Source organism: Brachycentrus maculatus, unplaced genomic scaffold, assembly GCF_059751285.1.
Source record: "Brachycentrus maculatus isolate JH-2025_06_01 unplaced genomic scaffold, ASM5975128v1 h1tg000576l, whole genome shotgun sequence".
In the NCBI taxonomy this organism is placed as follows: domain Eukaryota; kingdom Metazoa; phylum Arthropoda; class Insecta; order Trichoptera; family Brachycentridae; genus Brachycentrus; species Brachycentrus maculatus.
This window is the reverse complement of record NW_028281316.1, coordinates 151,553-177,799: the sequence shown is the minus strand read 5'-3', so window position 1 is coordinate 177,799 and position 26,247 is coordinate 151,553. Positions and strand designations below refer to the sequence as shown.

Genomic DNA, 26,247 nt, shown 5'->3' with positions numbered 1-26,247 from the left:
TATTTTTACCCCCCCTCCCCTTGGGAATCGAACCAGGGAACTACAGCACGGTAGCTCCACACGCTAACCATTACACCACAGAGGCGGACAAACAGCAAATAACGTTTTGAAATTGTAAAATAAATATTGCAATACGGTATATAAATAATATTTTTTTTAAATATACATAATGACGGCTAACAATAGTAATTCCAGCGCAATTGTGATAATACTGCACTCGGTAGAGCAATATAATAACAGACGTATAAAACGATTAGGTTTGTGCAAACGCAATGAATTTGATCACGCATCGTATTATAGTGGGACCAGTCTAGAGGCTATCGCGACTACCTGGTTGCCAACTCGATTCTGTTTACGTGGAATGAGGCAACGAACAACCTTTCCATCCTTGCTGATCACATCCATAGACGTAATTTAAATTTATGGTCAGTATATACATATATCGCTCACTCCTTTCAAGAACGTCATAAATTAAAAAACTTGATTTCTCAGGAGAACGTTTTTAAAGTTTAAAAATATAATACAATGTATTAAAAATAAATATCAAGCCACTTATTGCACTTTTTACAGTGCAACAGATCTTTTTAGGTAAAACCTGAAGGTTTTATCTCCATTTGAATAATATTTAGCATATTAAAAAAATAATTAAACAATACCTTTTCTTCAAAATGTAAACACAACACTTTCTGTCCTGTAGCGGGTAAATATTAAGTTAAAAATATGCCGCTTTTGCTGGAATATAGTACATTTTCTGGGCATTCCGAAAACATACACAACTGAAAATTGACGATTTTAGATTTGTGACGTTCTTGAAAGGAGTGAGCGATATATCAATGAGAAACATCTATGAATTGAGTAAAAAAAATAAGAGGCAAATGAATTAGGAAATGGTAGCAGAGAAAGACAGAAAAAATGTAGTTTAGAAAGTTAACACCTTGAAAAAAAAACTATTTAAATATGACGAATCAGAATATTCAAATGAAAATACTACTTTTGATATCCGAAATATGACGTTCTAGCTAGGCTAATCCCTCTTAAAAATAGGCCACAAGGTCTACACCAAGAAGAAGAAGAAGACGTTCTAGCTATTCCAAATAACGCAGAACAGAAAGGCAGAAGCCACGATGTGAGTCAACGTCGGCAGCATTAGACTAGAGATTTGAGGGAAATAAAAAAAACTAACGTGTTTTTGGCTAACTAACAACTAACTAGCTAACCATAAGAGGTAGGCAGAGAGAATAAAACGCCACAACACTCTGTCTTTGCAAACTCTCTCCGCTTCTTCCACATTTATGCATCTCCTCATACACTCCTAGTGGTCGGGTCAGAAGTCGATATATTTTATAAATTGACTCCTGACCTGACCACTTTCAAGTATTTGACATACCTGATCATGCCAAGTTTTTCTCTGCCGTCTCTGCTCCTTCTCCAACTACATTCGTTTCGTAAATTCGTTTTACTGTTCTTTTTCACTCGTTCGTTCCACGTGTCCATACCTCAACACACCTTTCTTAATGTAATAGATAATGATTATCTTTGCATTCTTTCCTTATTTCACTATTCGAACATCTATCATACATCGTTTAGCAAATCAGCAAATATTCATGTAACATATTTTTACACTGGTCCAACTATCCGCGGTCGCAGAGCGACTCGGGTCGGAAACACAATGGTTGGTGTGTGTATTTCCCCGGTATAAACTCTCCTATTGAAAATTGGACATTTGTGCAATACACACGTCATTATATAAACGTAAGGCTCATGGAAATATTATTGTTTCCAATTAATTTCTATATACTTATGTACATTATGCGACAGGGCAGCTCAACTATGTGAATGTCGAATGTCGTAAGATCTGGAAAGTGTGATGAAATAAGCCATAAATCGGACACGTATGGCCATCACTCCTGGCGGCGGCCACTTGGCCGATATCATTTTCTCGACTTAGTGGAAAAAAAATCAAGACATCAAATAAATACAGTTCAAATACAGAACTAACATTTTTCATCCATTAAAAAAATTACAGCCAAAAACCATCGGGTCGCAACTTTTGTGCCACCCTGTATATATTATATTCACAACATTTTTTAACTAGCTAACTAACTAACCATCACGTCGCTTCCCCGCAGGGGTAGGCAGAGAGAGTCGAACGCCTAACCACCGTCTTTGCAAGCATTCTTCGCCTCTTTCAAATTCATGCATCTCCTCATACATACTCGACGATTATTACGACTCCTGACCCGGCCGCTTTCAAGTATTTGACATACCTGATTGTGCCAAGTTTTCCTGGGTCTTCCTCTGCTTCTTTTTCCAACTACATTCGCCTCATAAATTTGTTTTACCGTTCTTTCTTCACACAAACGTTTCACGTGTCCAAACCATCTCAACACACCTTTTTTTAATTTTATCGATAACGCTATCGACATAATATATAATATGGTAATAATAATATCGACTGTGTTTTTACTGTGTCCAAATACTTGTTCACAATTCTGGGTCTCTCCACTAAGGGGTTATTTTACATTTTTGACATTTCAACAAACATGAAGAAGAATATGGAGGTATGGGTATTTTCAAGGCTTAAAATATTATATTATACAGGACATTTAACCAGCCTATGAAAGATTGTAAGCCCTGTAAATACTCAAACTTACAAATTCTTCTTCATCTTTGTTGAGATGTCAAAAATATAATATCTCTCCTGAGTGGAAAAAAACGTCATCGTTCCCTACATACTTCAACCGATGAATCCCCAACATGCACCTGTAGCACCACATCCCCAACGCCTCCATCTGACCCCGTTCAGGTCGATAGTCCACGTTCCATTTGCATACAATACTCGGTACGAAATATAAACAGTATCTATGTCTCGAACTACCAATGAACCTCACGATGTTTTGAAAAATGTAATAAATATGTACGAATCCAACAGTTGGTTACCCCTGGAATATTCACTGCGGTATGGAGTAATAATTTTCGTAAAGCTGGTCATTTTTACATGAAATAATACCGTGTAAAACTAACGAACAAATACGTTTTGCGAACCCCTGCGATAAAATATCGTATGTGGCATTTTGTCAAAAACTGAAAAAATGCACTAATTCACGTTAGACTGTAAAAGTTCTCGAAACTCACATTTTTTTAACACTTAGCACTCGAATGGCGCCAAGGAGGCGGCATACGAAGTTTGCCGTACGGTCTGACATTAGTACAAAAATTAAATTTTGAAAGAGAGAAAGAAGACAAATGAATCACAATGGGAATAATAATAAAAAACTACTAAATTTAACGTCAAGTCCACTCTTAAGAGCTGTGAGTCGTAATTTTTTTAGGTGATCAGTTTCAAACTACAGGCTTAGAGCGTCTGTGCACTAGACGGAATTTTACCGTCTGGCAGTCCAGATTTTTTTTAAATAAAAGCTACTACGACAGTTTAGCGTGATCGAATTTTCGCGCAACCGTGATCACGCACCGATCCGAAGAAAGACGGCCAAAAGCACAAGCCGATAGTCCGTTTTATCATGCTAACCAGACTGCCGGACAGTAAAATTCCGTATAGTGACTTATTCAGTTATATACATCTGACCTAATCCGAGAACCTTCCGTCATTATCTGCATACCCGATACGAAAGTAACGTCTATTAGCTAATAACTACAAGTGACATCTTTTGAGGTTAGAACGAAGGTCTACAGATCTGTGAAGCGTTCATTCGTACATTGAAACACGAGTTATTTATCATAAATGAACGCCGTCATAATACTAGCTTACTGTACCAATTCGTATAGGTACAACTCAACCCTTTGATGCACTATATCACGAGTAGAAAAAATAACTGGAAGGACACATATGATAAGTTTATTTATTTTATTTTTATAAATTGAATATTAATTAATCTATATATATATATATATATATATATATATATATATATATATATATATATATATATATATATATATATATATATATATATATATATATATATATATATATATATATATATATATATATATATATATATATATATATATATATATATATATATATATATAATATATATTTAAATATACAATCCGCCTCCGTAGTGTAATGGTCAGCACGCTCGGCTGCCGTTATGGAGGTCCCGGGTTCGATTCCCAAGGGGGGTAAAATAAATACAAGTGATTTTTTCACTGTAATATTTATTCAATGTTATCCTGGACTGGTACCTGAAGTACCCATGTGTAAACGATCAAGATAACACTGCGTTTATATGATGCAGTGCCCTATGCACTATTGGGTGCGGATAAGGGTTTTATATATATTATTTCGAAACATTGTTCTTGAATCACTAGAACTGCGCTAGAGACATCTATTAATGAGATAAAAAGAAGCTTTTTATTGAGCGAAACTCTTTTATTAGTATGTGAGGTCCGAATCCTGGATTATATCACATATATGAGAAACGACAGATAATATAATTTTCATGCTTATTATTTTAGCTTATAATTTGACCAGTCAATTTATTTACAAACCTTGATACTTGTTTACAAATCTGGATTATCTCCAATTATAGGAGCTATTTTTCGTACTATTTTTTGACATCTCATCAAAGATGAAGAAGAATATGGAAGTCTGGGCATTTACGGGGCTGACGACCGTCAAAGGCCCACGCTTGGGTACAATCTATGTTGAGATGTCAAAAAATAACATTATTGGGTTATAAGCAAGACGAACGATGGCGTTAACTTAATGGTATATAGTAAAATAGGTAAAATAGTAGCCAAGTGTCTTGGATAGCCTTGTGCCTAATTGTCACCGTTCGCAACAGTCAATTAGCCACAGAGTCAGCAACGGCAGTACAAACGGTGTTTGTTTTTCTTTCAACTTCGCAAACAAAGGTTGTATTTTGAAATTCGAGTGACAAATAACGTGTCTAAGGTTAGTGTCTGTTAAAAATAATAGAAAAAAGTATATATATATTAAACAACATCTGTCACAATCGAACTGCGTAACGTTGATCTTACGTGTGACGATTTAAATATGTCGATAAAACCACAAAAAAATCCACAAAATTAATGCCGAATCAATTTTGGTGTGTGATATTGAAATAAACCGAAGTATTTTCTTATACAACAACGTCATATATAAAAAAAAACTTGATTTTTCAGGAGATCGTTTTTAAAGTTTAAAAATATAATAAAATGTATTAAAAATAAATATCAAGCCACTTACTGAACTTTTTACTGTGCAACAGATCTTTTTAGGTAAAACCTGAATGTTTTTTCTCCATTTGAAAAATATTTAGTCTATTTAAAAAAATAATTAAACAATACATTTTCTTCAAAATGCAAAAACAACACTTTCAGCCCTGTAGCGGGCGAATATTAAGTTAAAAATATACCGCTTTTTCCGGGATATGGTACATTTTTCGGGCATTCCGAAAACATGCACAACTGAAAATCGATGATTTTTTATATATGACGTTGTAGAAAGGAGTGAGCGATTTACAAGATATGAGTATATTTTATTTATTGTTTCGGCATTTTTTTTGTGGTAAGTCATGATGATATTATAAAAGAAAACACTTGTTTTTCTACCACATGAGTTTATTTTATGACGAATAGTTTCGAAAGCTAAGCTTCCATCTTCAGGTCTAAATGTAAACTGACAGTTTACTTTAGTAAGTCAGTAACTTTTACAGAACACTCTCATTATCATTCATTTTTCATATTGTGCAAAAGTGGTATAAATTCGTAGAGAAATTTTTTCATATATTTTATACACTTATCCGCACCCGATGGTGCATAGGGCATTGCATAATATAAACGCAGTGTTATCTTGATCGTTATCACACGAAGGAAAGGTGATCAGCCCTCCGCTTCAGGTAATATTGAATAAATATAAGAGTGAAAAATCACTTATATTTATTTGTTATATTTATTTATTACCCCCCCCGTGGGAATCGAGCCCGGGACCTCCAGCATGGTATAGCTCAGCGTGCTGACTATTACAATGTGGAGGCGAAGGGTCATATAACTGACTAAATTAACTGTATGTATTTGAAATCCTTGATCATGACAAGATTTCTTAGGACCTCGACTACTGCCATTTTTTAAAAACTAAATTCGCATAGTAAAAATGATTTGCTACTTTATGTATATTTTTCAAATATACGTACATAAAATATATTAATAAACATTTTTTTACAATTATTAGGGTAATCCTACAAAAAACTTAAAAAAACAGCTATTTTTTGGATAGGTACTGTGCAAATACTACCGACAGGAATTATTTTATGTGGAGACGGGGAGTGAACCGTGGATTCCAATAATTATATTGACGCTACGGACCACTACAGATTAAAAAAATAAATAAAAAAACTAAATCTTAATTGAAGACGTTGAAGCGTGACCCACAATAACAAAATACAAAATAATTAGATAAAAACTATTTATAATTAATTTCTACGTACCTAAAAATTAAAAAAAAATCCATTGAAAATTTCTCTTCCGCTAAAAAAAAACTTTAATTATTATTATTTTATTTTTACATTTCCGCCTCCGTAGTGTAATATGGTCAGTACGATCGGCTACTGTACTGGAGATCCCGAGTTCAATTCCCAGGAGGGGGGAGTCAATTAAATATAAGCGTTTTTCACTTTAATATTTATTCAATATTACCCTGGACAGGTACCTGAAACGGAGGGCGATCACCTTTCATTAATGTGTTAACAATCGAGGTAACACTGCGCTTTTATGATACAGAGCCCTATGCACCATTTGGTGCGGACAAGAGATTATGTGTTATTCTTCAGTTAGCTTATATGATATTTAATATACAAACTAATATAAAAGTATTTATTAATTCGGCATTAACTTGGTGCAACGACATATTGAATATTAAAAAAAAAATACACACTTGTATAATATATACGACTTATTGAGTTTTATTTCATTACACACACTAAGATTCGAAAACTACAGTCGTTTTCGTCGACAGGTGATTAGTAAAACTAGTTTTAATGAGGGCACATTATTGTAATTTTTAATTATGTATAACATAACAATAATATCCTCTCACCGTTGGCACAAAAAACGTGGTTAGAGTGTCAGAAATAAAGACTCTAACAAGAGTCTTTGAGATATAATAATAAACGCCAGGATAAGGGAAATATGCGAGATGGAAGATGTCGTTAGGTGGGGAAGGCAACGAAGGAGACAATGGTATGCGCGTGTGAGGAGAATGGAACCATCCAGACTCCCCCACATTGCACTGCACGGCCAACCACCAAAGAGATGGATTGACATCTGGGAATCGACATCGCAGGAAACTAATCCTTCTTAAAAACAGGCCACAAGGCCTACACCAAGAATAAGAAGAATTAAGTATATCATAAAATAGTCCAGCAGAGGAAGACCGAGAAAAACATGGCACGATCAGGTATGTCAAATACTTGAAAGTGGTCAGGTTAGGAGTCGTAACAATCGGCGGGTATGTATGAGGAGATGCATGAACGTGGAAGAGGCGAAGAATGTTTGCAAAGACAGGGTGGTGTGGGGTTCTATTCTCTCTGCCTACCCCTGCGGGGAAGCGGCGTGATGGTTAGTTAGTTAGTTATAAAATAGATAAATGTATAATTTGATTACGATTAAATCTATATTCGTGTGCATAGTATGAATGTAAATAATATTTTTTCTAATCAAACATTTAATCGATTACAAATCGATATTATCCGTACAGCCGTGGTATTAAAGCTATTGTGGAGATGAAATATGTTGATCGATTGAAGATATTATGATTATTTATTTATTTATTAAACTCGAAATTTAAAAATTACTATACAGGATGTTAAATGATTGATCGTAATAGTTATATATATCGTATACAAAAGTAAAAATGAAAAGCCACAAAGTAAACGCTTGAAATATTATAGGAAGATCAAATTAGTTTTTTTTTTTAAATTCATGTTTTACTAATTAAATACCACATAATACTAGTATTAACTTTAAACATATTTTTATTTCTTATCAGTAGGAACATAGACAATAGGGGGGAGACATTAGTATTTGTCATATGGGTTTATAATTTATATTTTTAAGAATTTCTATTGTTTCAAAATGTTGCAGTTTATTACTTTTCCTGATTTTAAGACATAGTAGTATTTACTACGGAAAAATTTAATTTAAAATGGATAGATTTTACCATAAAGTGACTGCCGAATCAATGAATGACATGTTATTAGTATTAGCGATTATTTGGAGATGATATTTAAGGCAAAAATATGATGAAAATACGTTGGACCATTTTATAAATTGAGTTAACTCTTTGAAACAATCTTATATGATAAAATTAATTAATTATTCATATTCCGCTATTTTTAACGTCATCAAATCGATATTACGCTATTTTCAACAAAATCAAATTGATATTACGCTATTTTAAACGTCATCAAATCGAAATAGCGCTATTTTTAACAAAATCAAATAATTGTATCGCTTTTTCTAACGTCATCATGGAAATTATGCTATTTTTTTAACAAAATCGAATTGATATCACGCTATTTTTAACGTCATCAAATCGAAATTTTGTTTTTTTTCAACAAAATCGAATTGTTATAACGCTATTTACAACTAGTAATAAAAAAGTGGTACAAAAGAACGAAGGTGTGTAAAGATGGTGAAATAGGGACGTTTTTTAAGAGAAAGTTTCGAGCACATCTGAAATATGAATAGTGGTTGTAAAAAATGGTGTTGATCCGATAAAAAGTAGAGGTATTGAATTTCGATCCATAGATAATAAATGCATTTTAAATTAGGAATAATTATATTCTACAAAAAAAGCAAAACCTACCATTTACCTCAATACGATTATGTAAATATATTCATAAACCGGCAGGGTTACAACAACAAAAAATAAATCCCGGTTGAAGTTTCACACTGTAATCGAGAAAGCTTTGAATTGAAAAAAACTGAAAATTTAAGATAGTAAAAAAAGTATTTGGAAAAAAAGCTATTCATATATTAATATAACAGTAAAAGAGTAAAAAATATGAAGTTTTTAGTGAGTACTTAAGTATATGCTTAATTTTGTATAATGTATCCGTGTTAATATCTAATACCAAAAGACATTATCATATAAAATTATGTCAAAATACATTTAAAAAAAAATAATACCTATATCCGGCCACCCGTTTTTGTGGCTCAGTATGGTAAAACGAAAAAGAAAGAAAATAGAAAGCACACATATCTAATACGTGTAATTTCAACAATTTTATTTGGACACATAAAATGTTGTAAATACTCAAGGGCTATTCGTTAAATAGCAACATAATTTTCTTCGAACCCAGGTAACATTTGACATATGTAAGTGTTTTTTTTTAAACACCGTTTTTGTATTGAACAAAATAAGTTTTTCTTCGAAATAAATATATGGTTTTGAAAAGAAAAGAGTTATTGAAAGGTAATGAGTTGTAAGAAAATATAATTTTTTTTTTCAATACATATTCTAAAAAAAATAAATCCAATATGTATTCTAAAAAAAAAATTGAGTATGACCCGACGGCCGGCTCTATGCGTTGCCGGAAGCCAACTGAGTTTTAATTATGCGAATTTGGCCTTCAAGTGAGCATAATAAAATCAAGAATGGCTCTAAAAATATAGTAAACTTTAAAAAAACGAATCGCATTTAAAAACGTGAAAAAAAAGTCAAATCAGTAATTTTTTCAGTAAACTGAAAAAAATCATAGGTACGAGGTTATGCACAGAGCAGCGTCGAAATGCACAGAGTCGTTTAAAAATGCACTTCTTCTCTCGACTCGCTAGTGCCACAATAGCAGTTTGGCCTTCCAGCAAAGTGCATAATGCACCATTATGTACAATAATGCAACTAACCGCACGCTAAACAAAAGGAAACGGTGCTAAAGTGCACTCAGTTTACAGGCGGCCGCGACGCGACGACAGAACTGAACGAGGTGCAAGTCTGATGTGTAAAGGCAAGTAGTCGTAACTCAAGATGCGGCTGTTTGGCGTAACACGGCTCAAAGCATTCTTATAACTAGCCTCTATCATATACAATCACATTTTTGATCTTTCTCTTTCCTTTACCGAGATATTCATTATCCTAATATCCGCAAAATTGTAGTAATTTGATACATCGCTCACTCCTTTCAAGAACGTCATAAATCAAAAATCGTAAATTTTCAGTTGTGCATGTCTTCAGAATGCCCCGAAAATGTACTATATCCCAGCAAAAGAGGCATATTTTTAACTTAATATTTACCCGCTACAGGGCAGAAAGTGCTGTTTTTGCATTTTGAAGAAAAGGTATTGTTTAATTCTTTTTTGAAATAAACTAAACATTTTTCAAATGGAGAAAAAAACCTCCAGGTTTTACTTAAAGAGATCTGTTGCACAGTGAAAAGTTCAATAAGTGGCTTGATATTTATTTTTAATACTTTTATTATATTTTTAAACATTAAAAACGTTCTCCTGAAAATTCAAGTTTTCAAAATGCATCATTTTAAGTTAAGTGTAAACTCGATTATCTCAAAACTACTGTTTTTAACTTGCGGCGATTTGCCTTTGCCCCGTAAATGCACTGATCTCTACATTCCCATCTTATAAAAAAAAATCTTGATTTTTTGTTGAGACTATTTCGTTGTTTCTAGAATCATTTATTGAACAAAAAATATATAGTAAAAACACGCACACGATTTCACTGGCAGTATTACAATGTCGGAGCGCTTGCATAACAGCGTCACCAAGACTAAGGTTTTTATACATTTGCGTCTCTGTTTGCGCAGTTGAATCATCTGCATGAATATAGTACATACTTAAAATGTCAAATTACATATGGAATATTAACGACTTCTCAATAAGGACAATTTGCCAGAAAAAAATAACGTGTAAACAACGTATTCTTAGTATCCAAAGCAAAGTAAAGATTACATATTTTGAACAGTTGAGATTTTTGACGATTTGAATAATTATGTATACCTAACATACATTTTCATTAATTGAATTGATAATGTATATATAAATATACATATATATATATATATATATATATATATATATATATATATATATATATATATATATATATATATATATATATATATATATATATATATATATATATATATATATACTTTTTTGTTGTTCTCAACAAAGACGAAGAAAAAAATGGAAATCCGGGTATTTACAGGGCTTAATTCGTTTCGTAGGTTAGTTAAGTGATCACTTTACACTTTACATACGTGTAACATTTACTATTCTTACCATGATTGACAATCACACTACTTAAATTTTTGATATTAGATATATGATCAATCTCATGACACAGTACATATGAGTTCACAACAGCCATCTTTGTTGGTTTGAGAAAGCTGTTATTTAGCGGAGACCATTTTTATTCGTATGAAGAAGTATTTGGATACACTCGAAATGTTGAGAATAAGATACGCTACGACACAACCTCGACCACCCAAAAAGACCGGCGTAATCGTCGATATATCGACGGCTGTCCTTTTGCCATAGTATACCAGAGTCGATATATCGATTCTCAGCACTTTAACGAATAAAAGTAAGGACATATTTATGTCATCCGTTTGTCCCCATTTCTGCACGTCGCACAGTGTACACATATTATCCGGTAGGCCTAGCATTAGCTCGCTTGCGGACACGCTCGCACGCAGAACACAATGCGGCAATCTCGATAATAGCTCTCTCGGTTATCCTTCACCCGATAAAAATTACGAATGTACTATCATAATTGGGTACCTACTTGCATTATGATAAACGTATCTGATGTTGCAAATTTTGCGCGTGCATTACCCGTTGCATTTTCTGCATTTCATGAAGCTGAACTTCATGAAAATGAAAATGCCGAAAATGCTGCCGTACTCCCAATACAGTTAAACGGAGAAACAATGCCGAATTGCGACTCCTTTAAATATCGCTCACCCCTTTCAAGAACGTCATAAATAAAAAAAAACTTGATTTTTCAGGAGAACGTTTTTAAAGTTAATATAATAATATAATACAATGTTTTAAAAATAAACATCAAGCCACTTATTAGACTTTTTACTGTGCAACAGATCTTTTTAGGTAAAACCTGAAGGTTTTTTCTCCATTTGAAAAATATTTATTATATTATATATTTATATTTAAAAAATAATTAAACAATACCTTTTTTTCAAAATGCAAAAACAACACTTTCTGCCATGTAGCGGGTAAATATTAAGTTAAAAATATGCCTCTTTTGCTGGGATATAGTACATTTTCTGGGCATTCCGAAAACATGCACAACTGAAAATTGGCGATTTTTGATTTATGACGTTCATGAAAGGAGTGAGCGATATCTAGGGTTTTAATAAATGAAATGATAAATAAATCAATTTCTAATAGTTTTTCATTTAAACATGCTCCTTACCATATCGCTCACTCCTTTCAAGAACGTCATAAATAAAAAATCGTAAATTTTCAGTTGTGCATGTTTTCGGAATGCCCAGAAAATGTACTGTATCCCAGCAAAAGCGGCATATTTTTAACTTAATATTTACCCGCTACAGGGCAGAAAGTGTTATTTTTGCATTTTGAAGAAAATGTATTGTTTGATTATTTTTTTAAATATACTAAATATTTTTCAAATGGAGAAAAAACCTTCAGGTTTTACCTAAAAAGATCTGTTGCACAGTAAAAAGTTCAGTAAGTGGCTTGATATTTAGTTTTTATACATTGTATTGTATTTTTAAACTTTAAAAACGTTCTCCTGAAAAATCAAGTATTTTGATTTATGACGTTCTTGAAAGGAGTGAGCGATATGTCTATATATATTTTTTAATATGCGTATTTACTAGTTTTTTTTATATTTTACATTTTGTCCTGTATTAGTTTTGTTTTAGTTCCGGTAATGAATGAAAAAAATCGGGATCTTGAAAATATACTTTGTTGAAAGATATTTGTGTTAGTGATTATTTAGTTGTCATTCCATTAAACACGGCTTCTTATGTTCCATGTTTTATTTTTAATATGACTATGGAAATCACTCATCGGGAATGTTATATATGTGACTTATGTACGTAATATGTTTTTAAATAAATACAAAAATGCGTTTCTTACCATCCATCGTATTAAAAAAAAATATTAAGTTATTTACTTATGTTTTTAATACAATTTCTGTACATTTTTACTGAATACAATCTGATGATTTTAGTAGCGCTGAGCCTCTCCAAAACGAGGCTGAGCTCTTGTGCTTGCAGAGGGACGTGTCTTTTAAATTTTTAAATTTCTAGACTGTTGAATTTTTTAAATCCTAAGTAAGTATATGTAATTTTGTTGGTTCTATTTTGTGTTGAATTTTGGTATTTTAAAATTACTATTATTTCTTTACGATATGTTTGTTTCTAACTGATGTCTTTTTGTAGATATAATAATAATAATAATAATAAATTTGGATAACTTATATAGCGCCATTTTCGTAAAAAAATACCTCAAGGGCGCTTCACTGTGAATGAATTGGGGAAAATATTATGGTGGAAATGATTTAGCAAACAAATGCGTTTTTAGTCTTTTTCTAAAGATCATCTCAATCTCACTATTTCTAACCATATTCTATTCTATGTACTGGGAATACTATCAGCATATTGCGTCTTACGATTAAAACAAAAAAAGTAGAAAAAATAAGGAATTAAGCCTCTCATATCACGAGTTTTGAAGTACCCGACTTGTATCTCTGTTGCTCTGAGCTTTTCTCGTGTGTGCACACGGGATGATAATAACGTACGCAGTATTATTCGGTATGACATATCCGCTTTCGTGGTCGATTCAAAGTATTAAGTTGATTCCGGTATTGTTACAGGCCGGAATTATTATTCTCACAATGTGAATATCTAACCACAACGTTCTGTGTTTTTTTTTTCATTAAAATAATCTCTAAATTAAGAAACAGAGATTAGAGGAAGAGAATCGAGAGGAAGGGGAAGTTGTGATAACGGTCAGACCAGAAAAAAACTGTTATTTGAATAAAAATATGGTAGATTGATGACTTTTTTTTCCACATCATTGTAAAATTAAGTTGCAAACAAATCGATAAGTCATCAGACTGGTGATGTCGGTCACGACGAAACCCGGTCGCTGGTCAAATAAAAATAAAGTGGAAAAGCTAAAAATATTGGTTTCAATCTAATAATATATTAAAAATGCAATTCCATCACGAAGTGTCAGTGGATAATATAAATCTATTATCGAGTATCTTAAGTTGCATACAATGCACAGAGTGCTCCTTACGCACCTGATTTTTTTCAGCATTATCGAACACCAATAAATACGGTGTTAAATAATGATGCCGAATGCATCGAAACACGTGTCATGGTTTTAAACGACGATTTAAAAAAAATAGTGGTATTTATCATGTAAAATTTTGTTTAAAAAGAGATAGATTTTTTTTACCAAAAGTGTCGCGAACTCCCTTCCTAAACACGAGCAGTACTTTTTGAGTGTGTCCAAATATTTTTTCACAATTCGCTATCAATCAAGATTTGTCACATAGCTCATTTATTTGTCTTTTTCGTCTTGCCATATTTTCTAAATAATATACCACTAAATCTGATAGATCTTTATGTGCTATCAATTTTGGTTAACTGAATACGTACCTTCTTTTGCACATTGTTTCCAGTTCAAATCTTTGTTTTTCGAAAATTGGACGTACCCACACTAAATGAGGAACCTCTCTCCATTTTTTTTACATCTCAACTTAGATGAAGAAGAATGGGCATTTACAAGACTGTCTGATGATGTCGGTAACGACGAAACCCGGTCGCTGGTCAAATAAAAAAGTGGAAAAGCTAAAAATATTGGTTTTAATCTAATAATAAATTAAAAATGCAATTCCATCACGAAGTGTCAGTGGATAATATAAATCTATTTACAAGACTAACGAGCGTCATGGGCTTGTTTAAGTAACCAATTTGCACACTTTCCTCACAAACAAATGGAAAGAGTCTCTGCTTTATTAGAATTTATCTATCGATTTAAGCAATATACATTTTTTTAAATTCCGATTGAGGACATGCCCTTAACCCTTAATAACTAAACATTCGTCTGGCGAACTACGCAATTAAAAACGTGAAACTTAATCAAAAGCATTTATTAAAAATAGGAACCGGTTAAATGGCACTTAAGTTTGGACCTTTAATAATCAATCACTATTCCGCACAGCTACTAAATATTATGTCAATATTGTGCGATCGATGGCATTGTATCCACAAATATAGTTCAGTTTTCTAGGGTTAAAACAATTTCAAACAAGCTGGGCGTTTTTTTTTTTTTGAATTACCTAACGTCCAAGTGACTCTGAAATCTAGCTACGGCTTATGCAACACTGTTTATCATGTCCCTACTCAGGCTTCAACTTTATAAGTTTCATAGCCTATGCCTACTTGTGAGTGTATTTACTCTTTATGTTTAAAGTTACTATAATTTCATGTAATTCATGAGTGAAAATTCTAGGCAAAAACACTCGTTACAAGCTGAGCGTCTTGGTTGTAGAAATATATAAAATAAAATAAACACGGCAGGGGAATAATGGGGCAAGTCTTTGATATTATTAAACAATAAAAGCCATTTTATAACGCGTCGCTTGCGTGTGGTCGGCGGCAATGTTTGAGAAACAATGCCCAGGCGACACGAAAATATTCGGCTTCTATTTACTTAGGATCGTCTACCTCTGAGCTGCTACGAGCGACTGGGCCGGTATTGAATCGCGCACTGTGCCTTACAAAGCCATCTCCACGCGTGTAAATTTGATATTTAAAACGATTTTTCTTACACTCGTAGGGCGTTTGTGCACTACACGGAATTTTACCGTCCGGCACTTCAGTTAGGGTGATAAAACAATGATTGGCTTGTGCTTTGGTCCATCTTTCTTCGGATCGGTGCTCTTGATCGGCGCGTGAGCACGTTGTAACCGCGTAAATTCGATCACGCTAAACTGTCCTAGTCGCTTTTATTTTTCGAAACCGGACTGCCGGACGGTAAAATTCCGCGTAGTGCACAAACGCTCGTACGGGGAAAATAGGCAAAAGTATTGAAAAGCTAAGAATATTACATTTTCGAAAAATATCACAAACCATTGAGTCAACTGGTGCGACACAAGATCTAACGGGGAAGCGGCACTACGCTTAGTTATTTAGATACATAACTAACCATCACGCCGCTTCTCCCGCAGGGGTAGGCAGAGGGAATAGAACGCCACACCACTCTGTATTTGCAAACATTCTCCGCCTCTTTCACGTTCGTGCATCTCCTCATACATACCCGCCGATTGTTACGACTCCTAACCTGACCACTTTCAAGATTTGGCATACCTGATCGTGCCATGTTTTTCTCGGCCTTCCTCTTCTTCTTTTTCCAATTACGTCCTCATAAATTTGTTATACCGTTCTTTCCTCATTCATTTGTTCTACATGTCTAAACCATCACAACACACCTTTCTTAATTTTGTCGATAATGCTTGTCTCAGCTTTGCATTCCTTCCCTTCTCGGTCTTCCTATGCTCCTTTTTCCACTAACATTCGCCTCATAAATCTGTTTCACCGTTCTTTCCTCACCCATTCGTTCCACATGTCCAAACCATCCATTATTATTCCATAGTACCTATTATTCAATAACCCTCGGGAATGAAATGTAGCCAATATAATTTATTTTAAAATATTTTTAGTAACCTACTTTTTATTTTATTTACTAAGCTTATATTACATGACCGCTTCCGTAGTGTAATGGTCAGCACGTTCGGCTACCGTTCTGGAGGTCCCGGGTTTGATTCCCGAGGGGGGTAAAATAAATATAAGTGATTTTTTCACTGTAATATTTATTCAATATCACCCTGGACTGGTACCTGAACCGAAGGGCTGATCACCTTTCCTTCATGTGTAAAAACAATCAAGATAAAACTGCGTTTATATGACGCAGTGCCCTATGCACCATTGCGTGCGGATAAGGGTTTAAAAAAACCTATTATTGCTTATTCATTTCCTATCCAAAGAGCAATATCCTTATTTAATTTATTGATTTGGCGTTCAATTTATAGAACTCCATTTTAATTTATGTATTAATTTTAAATCAAACACAGATTTTTTGAGTCTTCTAAGTTGTATTTTATTAACAAAAACACATAAAAAATTATATTGTGACAATTGTTTCGCCTTGCTAGGGCATTCGTTTGATAATGCCCTAACAAGGTGAAACAATTGTCACAATATATTTTTTATGTGTTTTCGTTAATAAAATACAACTTAGTAGACTCAAAAAATCTGTGTTTGATATAAAATTAATACATAAAAGGAATATTTTTCCCTTAAGAGGACCCTTCCCTGAGGTGCAGGACTAACTACCCCGAATGCGTGTATTCAGCTGGTTTCGCTTCTGGGTTGCCGATGTCGACACCGCGTGTTCGACGTTTAAACCTTTGAACCGAAGTCCAAAGTGACATACAAAAAATATTATGTGACAATTTTTATTTCAAATCTACAATACGAGTCAAATGATAAAAAGAACACGAAAAACGCAACAATAAAAAACGTATCATAAAATAGACGATATTAAAATACTGAAAAAAAAATTGTCCGCCTCTATATCGTAATGGTTAGGGCGCTAGGCTACCATGCTGGAGGTCCCGGGTTCGAGTCCCAAGAGGGTGAAAATATAAAGTACAGTCTGTTCACAGTTATTTTACCTCTAGTTTTTATTTTTTAAATTATTTTTTTAAATTATTTATACTGCCAAAAAAAACATTAAAAAAAATGTTCACTGTTATTTTACCTCTAGTTTTTTTTAAATAAAAAGAAAAAAAAAACTAAAGGTGTAATAACTGTGAACAGACATTAGCGATTTTTCGGTGTAATATTTATTTAATTTCACCCTGGACTGGTACCTGAAGCGCAAGGCTTATCAATTTTCCTTCGTGTATTTAACGATCAAGATAACAATGCTTCTATACGATGCAGTGCCCTATGCACCATCGGGTGCGGATTCGGGATAGAAAAAGAAAAAAATTGAAAAAAATTCAACCAAGGAAAAATATTGCATTATATCTTTAGTCTTATATTTTGGAGAAACACAACATAACTAGAATAAGAAATTTTGACACATCATTAAAGATGAAGAATAATGCAGAAGTCTGGGTATTTACAGAGCTTATGACCTGTCATAGGCCGGTTAAGTGATCACTTTACACACGTGCAACATTCACCATTCTATCCATGATTGACAATCACACGACTCAGATTTTAGGAACTCCACGATATATTAATCAATCTCGTGACACAGTGTATTTGAGTTCACAACGGCCATCTATGGTGGATTGAGAAAGCAAGTGTTTGGACACACTCAAAATGTTGAGAATAAGATATTTAATTACATGTAAGCAGAGATATCTAGTTAAATTAAAATGTAATATTTTTTTTAACAATATTAAACAAATTTAAAAAAAAACACATGTGGTGGGTTGTTCTCCTTTTCTTACATACCTTTTCTCCTTTGTTTGCTTTACAATATTTCACATATTTACCAATTTCTACTTTAATTATGCGTTCATATAAGTAACGATTACGTTAAATTGCATCGGATGCAATGCCCTATGCACTATTGGAAGCGTATAAAGGTGAGAAATATAAAAAGTGAGATGATCAACTTATGCAGTGGTAGGCAGAGAAGGTAGACAGCTAGAATACTGACTGATTGATAAGTAACGGATTTATACGGAGAAAATTGGAAGAGGCTTCTTGTAGGCGGAATTTTCTATGAAGATAATTAATTTCTAGTAAAGTTCACGTAATACCTGCACAAAATGGAATAAAGTTATTATTATAACGGATTATTCGGCACGAGACGTGTTATGTATGGTGAGAAAATGTAAATCAAAGGCGGAAACAACTTTCAGAGTCCCATTTGTTCAAACACAAATACCCGTTTGAATAGGAAAAATTTAACACGACAAACAGAAAAATAAACAACAAGAAAAACACTTACCTCACCGACGGGCGACTACAATGGACAATGCTCGCCGCACACCGTCGACGCCGGCACATTTCTGCTCAAAATTCGAGTGTAATTTAGACATTTTAAAATGAGAAAAAGCGAAAACGTGAAGCCTCCCGCGCGTTACTTTCGGCACTGGCGGCGAAAATTCAAAACGGCGGGCGATCGCCGCGTGTTCAAAAATGGAACGAATTCGCTGAATATTTTACAATTAAGTAGGTACCTAATTTATTAAATTTAAAAAATAGGTACCTAATTATTCGAAAGATATCTTTTTAAATAAATGAAAAATAGTAAGCCGTGTCGGTAACGCAGTTCGCTGTTACATCAGCCGACGGGATTTCAATTTCCAACATGACCGCGACCGCCCGCGGAGAGAATCGACGGAGGACTGGGAAGGAAAATCCGAGGCGACGTTTCACGAAGCGACTCAAAATTCAAATTATTACAAGCGAATGGCGGGGACATTAATGTGTGTTTATTTGTCAACCGTTTACGTATGTAAAAGCGATACATTCGTACATTTCCCCCTATCTGAGGTGGTATTAAAACATTTTTCGACGCTAAGAGCTCTTGTGCACTCCGGCAGTTCGGTTAGCATGAAAAAACGGATGATTGGCTTGGATTGTCTTATGCTTTTGGCCGTCTTTCTTCGGATCGGTGCGCTTGATCAATGCGTGATCACGGTGCGCGTAAATTCGATCACGCCAAACTGTCGTAGTCGCTTTCATTTTTCAAAACCGGACTGCCGGACGGTAAAATTCCGGGTAGTGGACAAGCGCCCTAACGGTTGCATCGACTCGCCGGTTTATCTCGTGTCATTCTTGGCATATGCAAATATATAATAATAAACGGATATTGTACAATGTTTTCGAAAGAAAAATTATTCAATGTAATTTTAACACGTTCTTCGAAATGCGGACACAAAATTAAATAAGATATTAGTGGAGCCTAATTCCAAACACGGCTATAATACTTAAAAAAATTAAACGCCATGTAACAAAATTAAAGAACCATGTTTATTTTAAATTAAAGTTTTGCTTGAAACATATCACTATTTCTAAAAATCTGTTGTGACGCGTGTTTCGATGCATTCCGCATCATTTTCAAACACCGATATCCATCGAAACACGTGTCACAATAGAAGGCGAAGAAAATCTACTGTGACAAGTGTTTCATTTTTAACCACAATTTTTTAGAAAAATTTAACCGCAAAAACGTAGAAATCCTAAAAATTATTCATATGAAAAGTCATAAACTGCAACATTTTGAAACAAAAGAAATTCATAAAAATAAAAATAATAACAAACCTATAATTAACATAAGATAATGAATAAAGCCTCCCCCCTATATCTATGTTCCAACGGATTAGAAATACAACATAAGATTAAAAAAACTATACTACTACTATTACAGCTCTAAAAACCATAGACAATAAACCATATGACGTCACAAAACGTTCGATGACGGAAATTTGATGACGTATGCGAACGCACGTTTACGTTTTATTCAAATTTCTAAAGTTTAAACATTAATATCTCCCTTAGTTCCCTACAGATTTCAATATGAATGTTATCGATAGTCTCGTGATTATTCATATTAGTTTATTAGTCAATAATCCAACATCCTGACAAAGGCCTATTTTAGGAGTTATTTTATTTTTAATTGGAGATTATCCAGATTTCGCTCACTCCTTTCAACAACGTCATATATAAAAAAAATCGTAAATATTCAGTTGTGCATGTTTTTGGAATGCCCAGAAAATGTACTATATCCCAGCAAAAGCGGCATATTTTTAACTTAATATTTACCCGCTACAGGGCAAAAAGTGTTGTTTCGCATTTTGAAGAAAAGGAATTGTTTAATTATTTTTTAAATATACTTAATATTTTTCTAATTGAGAAAAAACATTCAGGTTTTACCTAAAAAGATCTTATGCACAGTAAAAAGTTCAATAAGTGGCTTGATATTTATTTTTAATACATTGTATTATATTTTTAAACTTTAAAAACGATCTCCTGAAAAATCAAGTTTTTTTTTATATATGACGTTGAAAGGAGTGAGCGATTTGTGAACAAGTATTTGGATACACTCAATACGTTGTTAAGTAAAACTTAAATTTAAAATACTCTTTGTCTTACAGGAATTAACCATTATCGTCTTATCAATTGGAGTTATTACTCTATGACCGTTATCGACAAAACACAACACTTATGTATTGTAAAACATAAGTACTGTTACTAAAACGGTTGTAAATTAAAAGATAAGCACCCTTAACAATTCATTCTTATAGAGATATGGCTTTTTTTACGTACATGCAATGCGGTTACGACGCCATTTTGCAAAACAGGCTTAACGCCTGAGTTTGGCGCGGTAACGAAATTCATTTTTGATTCGAAATATTTCACATAGTTTTACTTGTTAAATACCACTATTTCTTAAAATACAATATATTGTGACACGTGTTAATGTTTTAAATTGTATTTTTACATTTTAACAAGAGGAAATTATTTGTTGATCGTTTCATTATTTGTTGTGTTTTTTTTATTAACATGTATATAAGGCATTTAATTTATTTTGTAATATAATGTCTACATTTTTTTATACCCGTACGAAGGTTATTGGAGTATTTGGTATCGTAAAGTCATTTTTGTATCTCGAAGATGAACTTTTCTTTACATTCAAGTATTTTTCACCCTTCATTGAAAAATTGCTGTTTTTTTCTACTTTACTACGAAGTAAATAAGTACTTTTTACAATTTGTCTATACGATTGTCAATTCGTTAACAAATATATTTTTAAGACCTCAAATGAAGGCTAGACGTAGGATAGGGTTAAATTAGATCATCCATATCTAGTTTAAACGTCGCAAGTCAAGTTTACCTTTACCGAGCAGGGGTAAACAGTGACACGTCTCTTGCGAGGAACGATTGTCATATCGGTACATATTTCAAAGGAACTGCTCTCGGCCCGACGCGGCAGAGGAGGCAAACATCCGGCCCCACTTCCGCAGAAAGCCTTCACAAATAGCCAGGCTAAATAAAAACAGGTCACAAACGGGTTCACCGCGAGCTGATCACGTTATATCGATAGCGAGAAATGTCAAATTTGACATACTTTGAACATACATTGTTTCCATTTTAGATTATCTTTGTATTTATTTTTGATATCGTAGTCATGCAGGGGAAAGTGACCAAGTGCATATTTTTACAAAAACGAGATTATTGACTATTTGATATCTTACTAGCTTATTATTGCCCTGAAAGAATCCCAAAGGATTTTAAACTTGGAAGTATGATGTATTTACTTATTATTTTTTGACATCTCATCAAAGATGAAGAAGAATATGGAAGTCTGGATATTTACGGGGCTGACGATCGTCATAGGCTGGTTTAAGTGATCACTTTACACACGTGTAACATTCGCCAATTCTACCCATTATTGACAACCACACTACTCAAATTTTTGGAAGTTCTATGTATAATATATGATCCAATTTTGAAACACCACTAGAATTTTCACTCGTGACATCTTTTAGACGAAGAAGCTTTTTTTATTGAGCAGAAACTCTTTCATTTGTATGTGAGTTCCGAATCCTGGATTACAATTACATGCATGAGAAACACCAGAAAATATCCCTTTTTGTATTATTTTAGATTAGTATTTTTTTATTAAAAAGAAATATTTGTGTTTTTATTATTTACACAAATATTTCAATTTCATACTATTTATGTGAGCCTGAACGGCTCATTATTAGAAATAGGTATCAAATTTTGGTAGAGTGGGTTCGAACCGAGAAACTCTTGACTTCCGCGACACTAACCACGGGACCACAACCCGACACAATTAATAATTTAACCAGATTATTTATTTCCACCATTTTAAGTGTGTCCAAATGCTTGTTCACAAATGTTCATCTATGTTGAGATGTCAAAAAATAATATGAAAAACAACTCCTATAATTATAGGAGATAATTCAGATTTATAGGTCTTATTTTTTCTTCGTATAAAGAGGACGGTAGAGATTCATATCAAATTGAGATACTTACGACATTTTTTTTTATTATTATTTTTTTAAAATTAATGTTTTGCTTAGTAAATACCACTATTTCTTAAAATCTACTGTGACACGTGTTTCGATGCATTCCGCATAATTTTCAAACACCGTATGTGAAGCTAATTCTAAATTTTAGAGTTGGGTCCTTGGGACGTTGAAGGTTGAAGACGTTTCATATTTTTATTCATTAATTTAATTTTTCTTTTTTTTTCTTTTTATTTCTATTTCTTTTTATTTCTTATCAGTGGGAACATAGACAGTAGGGGGGAGGCTTTAGTCATTGTCAAATTTTTAATTATGGGTTTATTGTTATTTATATTTTTATGAATTTTTTATTGTTTCAAAATGTTGCAGTTTATGGCTTTTCGTATTAATTAGTTTTAGGATTTCTACGTTATTGTGGTTAAATTTGTATTTACTAAGTAAAACATTAATTAAAAATGGATAGATTTTACCGCAAAGTGACTGTCGAATCAATGAATGATTTTTTTTATTTAATTTAATTGGATATTAAAAAAATCCATATATTCGAGGATATTCCATAGTTACGAAAATAATGCTGGGTGTAGGTCATTTGCCTAACAAATCGAGCCGGATAGACCGCGCCAGGTCTCGAACTAATGACCCGCAGTTTAGAATATCGGCTGTGACATTAACATAAACGCTTCACGTGCCATTGTTAGAGCGCTGGCCATTATATATAATAAACAGTAGGACAAGAGTCGAATAAAAAATAATGAAATTCGACACTTAAAAAAAACGTCAGAAAAAGTTCAAATAATTCAAATGAGGGTTACATCCCTTTTCTGGACTAAGATTTGAAAATTATGCGACATTTTTTTTACATGGCAACCGTTTCCGACGTCACCCGGGATTTGAAATAATAAAATTTAATTTATTTACGCAAATTAGCATTTCTGCAGGAACTATTGTTTATTTATTTATGGAACGGCTAATGCCTTTAAAATAATACATATATACAATATCTTATATAAAAATACACCAATGAATACACTAATAGACAAACAAAAAGTCTTAAAAAATTTATAATAAAATAACAAAAAGTAAGCACTGGTAAAAACACGTCTCCTTCACACACTACCAGCGAGCAGCGAGTAAAAATAACAATCTCCTTATCATTCATCGTTCACTTTGTGTAATACCACTTGGATAAACACTGATTCGTGACTACCGGTTTCGGAATAATCGTTCCATCATCGGGTCATTAAAATGAAATTGCTACGGTCTGACATTTATGCGAAAGTAAAATTTTTAAAGAGAGAAAGAAGACAAATGAATCACAATAAAGATGGACTTGAAGTTAAATTGTGTTATATAATTTATATTTGAAGCACTTCGTGATTTTCCATTTAAGAATTTAAATGTAACTTTGTTTTAAAATCACTATAAATATTTTATTATAATTCGCATTCGCTCCACATGTCACCTTAAAGAAATAAGAATCGTACATGCCAAAACCATTTAGACCAGAATGAATAGGTTATAGGGTAAAATAAATAAAAAAACAACGATTATAAATAAAAATTTCCGATAATCATTAATATTATAATATTTAATACCTATTGGCCCTTTGTACCTTTTTTAATGGCACACCCTGTATAATTTCAAGTAGTTTAGTATTTCACATCCCTTATAATTAAGGTGCATATAATTAAAGCCAGCAATCTCCACTTTTTTAAAAACAATTTTTGACAAATATTGCTATTTAATAACTTTTTTATAGCCGATCCAAAAAATGCCGTTAGGTTCTAAACGAACTTAACTAATGAAGGGTCGTTAGATAATTGATGTAAGAGGGTAGAAGAACTGAGTTGAAAGTGGTCGTTTGAGATTTGGTCACATTTTTTTTAATGATTTTTTTTTATCAAGTACAAAAAAATTATATTATATTAATACACAAAAAAATATCCCACAAAGTCATGTCCTGTGTGTGGGTATACATTTTATTTTAGCTTATAATAAAGGACACTGGAAAGAATACAAGAGATATCAGAAATATAAGTAGATTTAAAGTGCTAATATAAACTACAATATGTATGAGTACAATACAATATGTATGTATGAGTGAGGAAAGAACGGGTAAACAAATTTATGAGGCGAATGTAGTTGGAAAAAGAAGCAGGGGAAGAACGAGGAAAACCTGGCACAATCAGGTATGTCAAATACTTGAAAGCGGCCGGGTCAGGAGTCGTAATAATCGTCGGGTATGTATGAGGAGATGCATGAATGTAGAAGAGGCGAAGAATGTTTGCAAAGACAGAGTGGTGTGGCGTTCGATTTTCTCTGTCTATCCCTGCGGGGAAGCGGCGTGACGGTTAGTTAGATAGTTTTTACAAAATTCTAAAAGATGAAAATGTAAAAAGTTTTCAAATAAGTATGTACTATATGAGTTATACGTTTAAAAGAAGAAGATACTTAAATCTAAATACTTGCATAAATCGAAGTATTAGGAAAACTAAGTAACTAGAAATAATAATAATAATAATGATTAAAGAAAACACTTCGTTTTTTACCACTTGAGTTTTATTATAGACTACATGTTTCAGAAGTTAAACTTGAAGTTATTATACAGACCTGAATGATGGAAGTTTAACTTCTGAAACATGTAGTCTATAATTAAACTCAAGTGGTAAAAAACAAGTGTTTTCTTTAATCATTGTAACATGTCTTACCACAAAGTTAATGCCGAAACAATAAATAAAATAATAATAATAATAAAACCCTTATCCGCACCCCAATGGTACATAGGGCACTGCGTCATATAAACGCGGTGTTATCTTGATCGTAAAAATTGGAGAAATAAACATTAAAAAAACATTAAGTAAAAGACAAGGTTAAGGACAATGTATAAAGACAAGGTTGGAACAGCAAAATTGTGTAAAATGATTCATATTATATTTAAATAAATGACTACAAAATCTGCAATATTTCACAATAAAAGAGTACCCTATTATATTTTCAGGGAAAATACTTTCTATTATTTTTAAAATATTTAAATATCACTTAGTAAATACCCCTACTTCTTAAAATCAATTGAGGCATGTGTTTCGATGCATTTCGAATCATTTTCAAACACCGTAATGCCCCTACTTCTTAAAATCAATTGCGGCACGTGTTTCAATACATTCCGCATCATTTTCAAACACCGT

At 33.0% G+C, this 26,247-nt stretch overlaps 1 protein-coding gene across 2 annotated transcripts in view; it reads right to left on the bottom strand.

Annotated features, from left to right (window-relative positions):
- The window catches only part of LOC148301322 (uncharacterized), a 100,687-nt gene that overhangs the window by 54,351 nt on the left and 20,089 nt on the right, over positions 1 to 26,247 (bottom strand). Inside the window, exon 1 of one of the 2 annotated variants that reach the window (XM_088273435.1) lies at positions 19,012 to 19,424. The exons of the other annotated variant lie outside the window; for it this stretch is intronic. The gene's annotated coding sequence lies outside the window, so the exon portion shown is untranslated. Of the gene's footprint in view, positions 1 to 19,011; positions 19,425 to 26,247 lie in introns of those variants that run through there. 2 annotated transcript variants of the gene reach the window in all.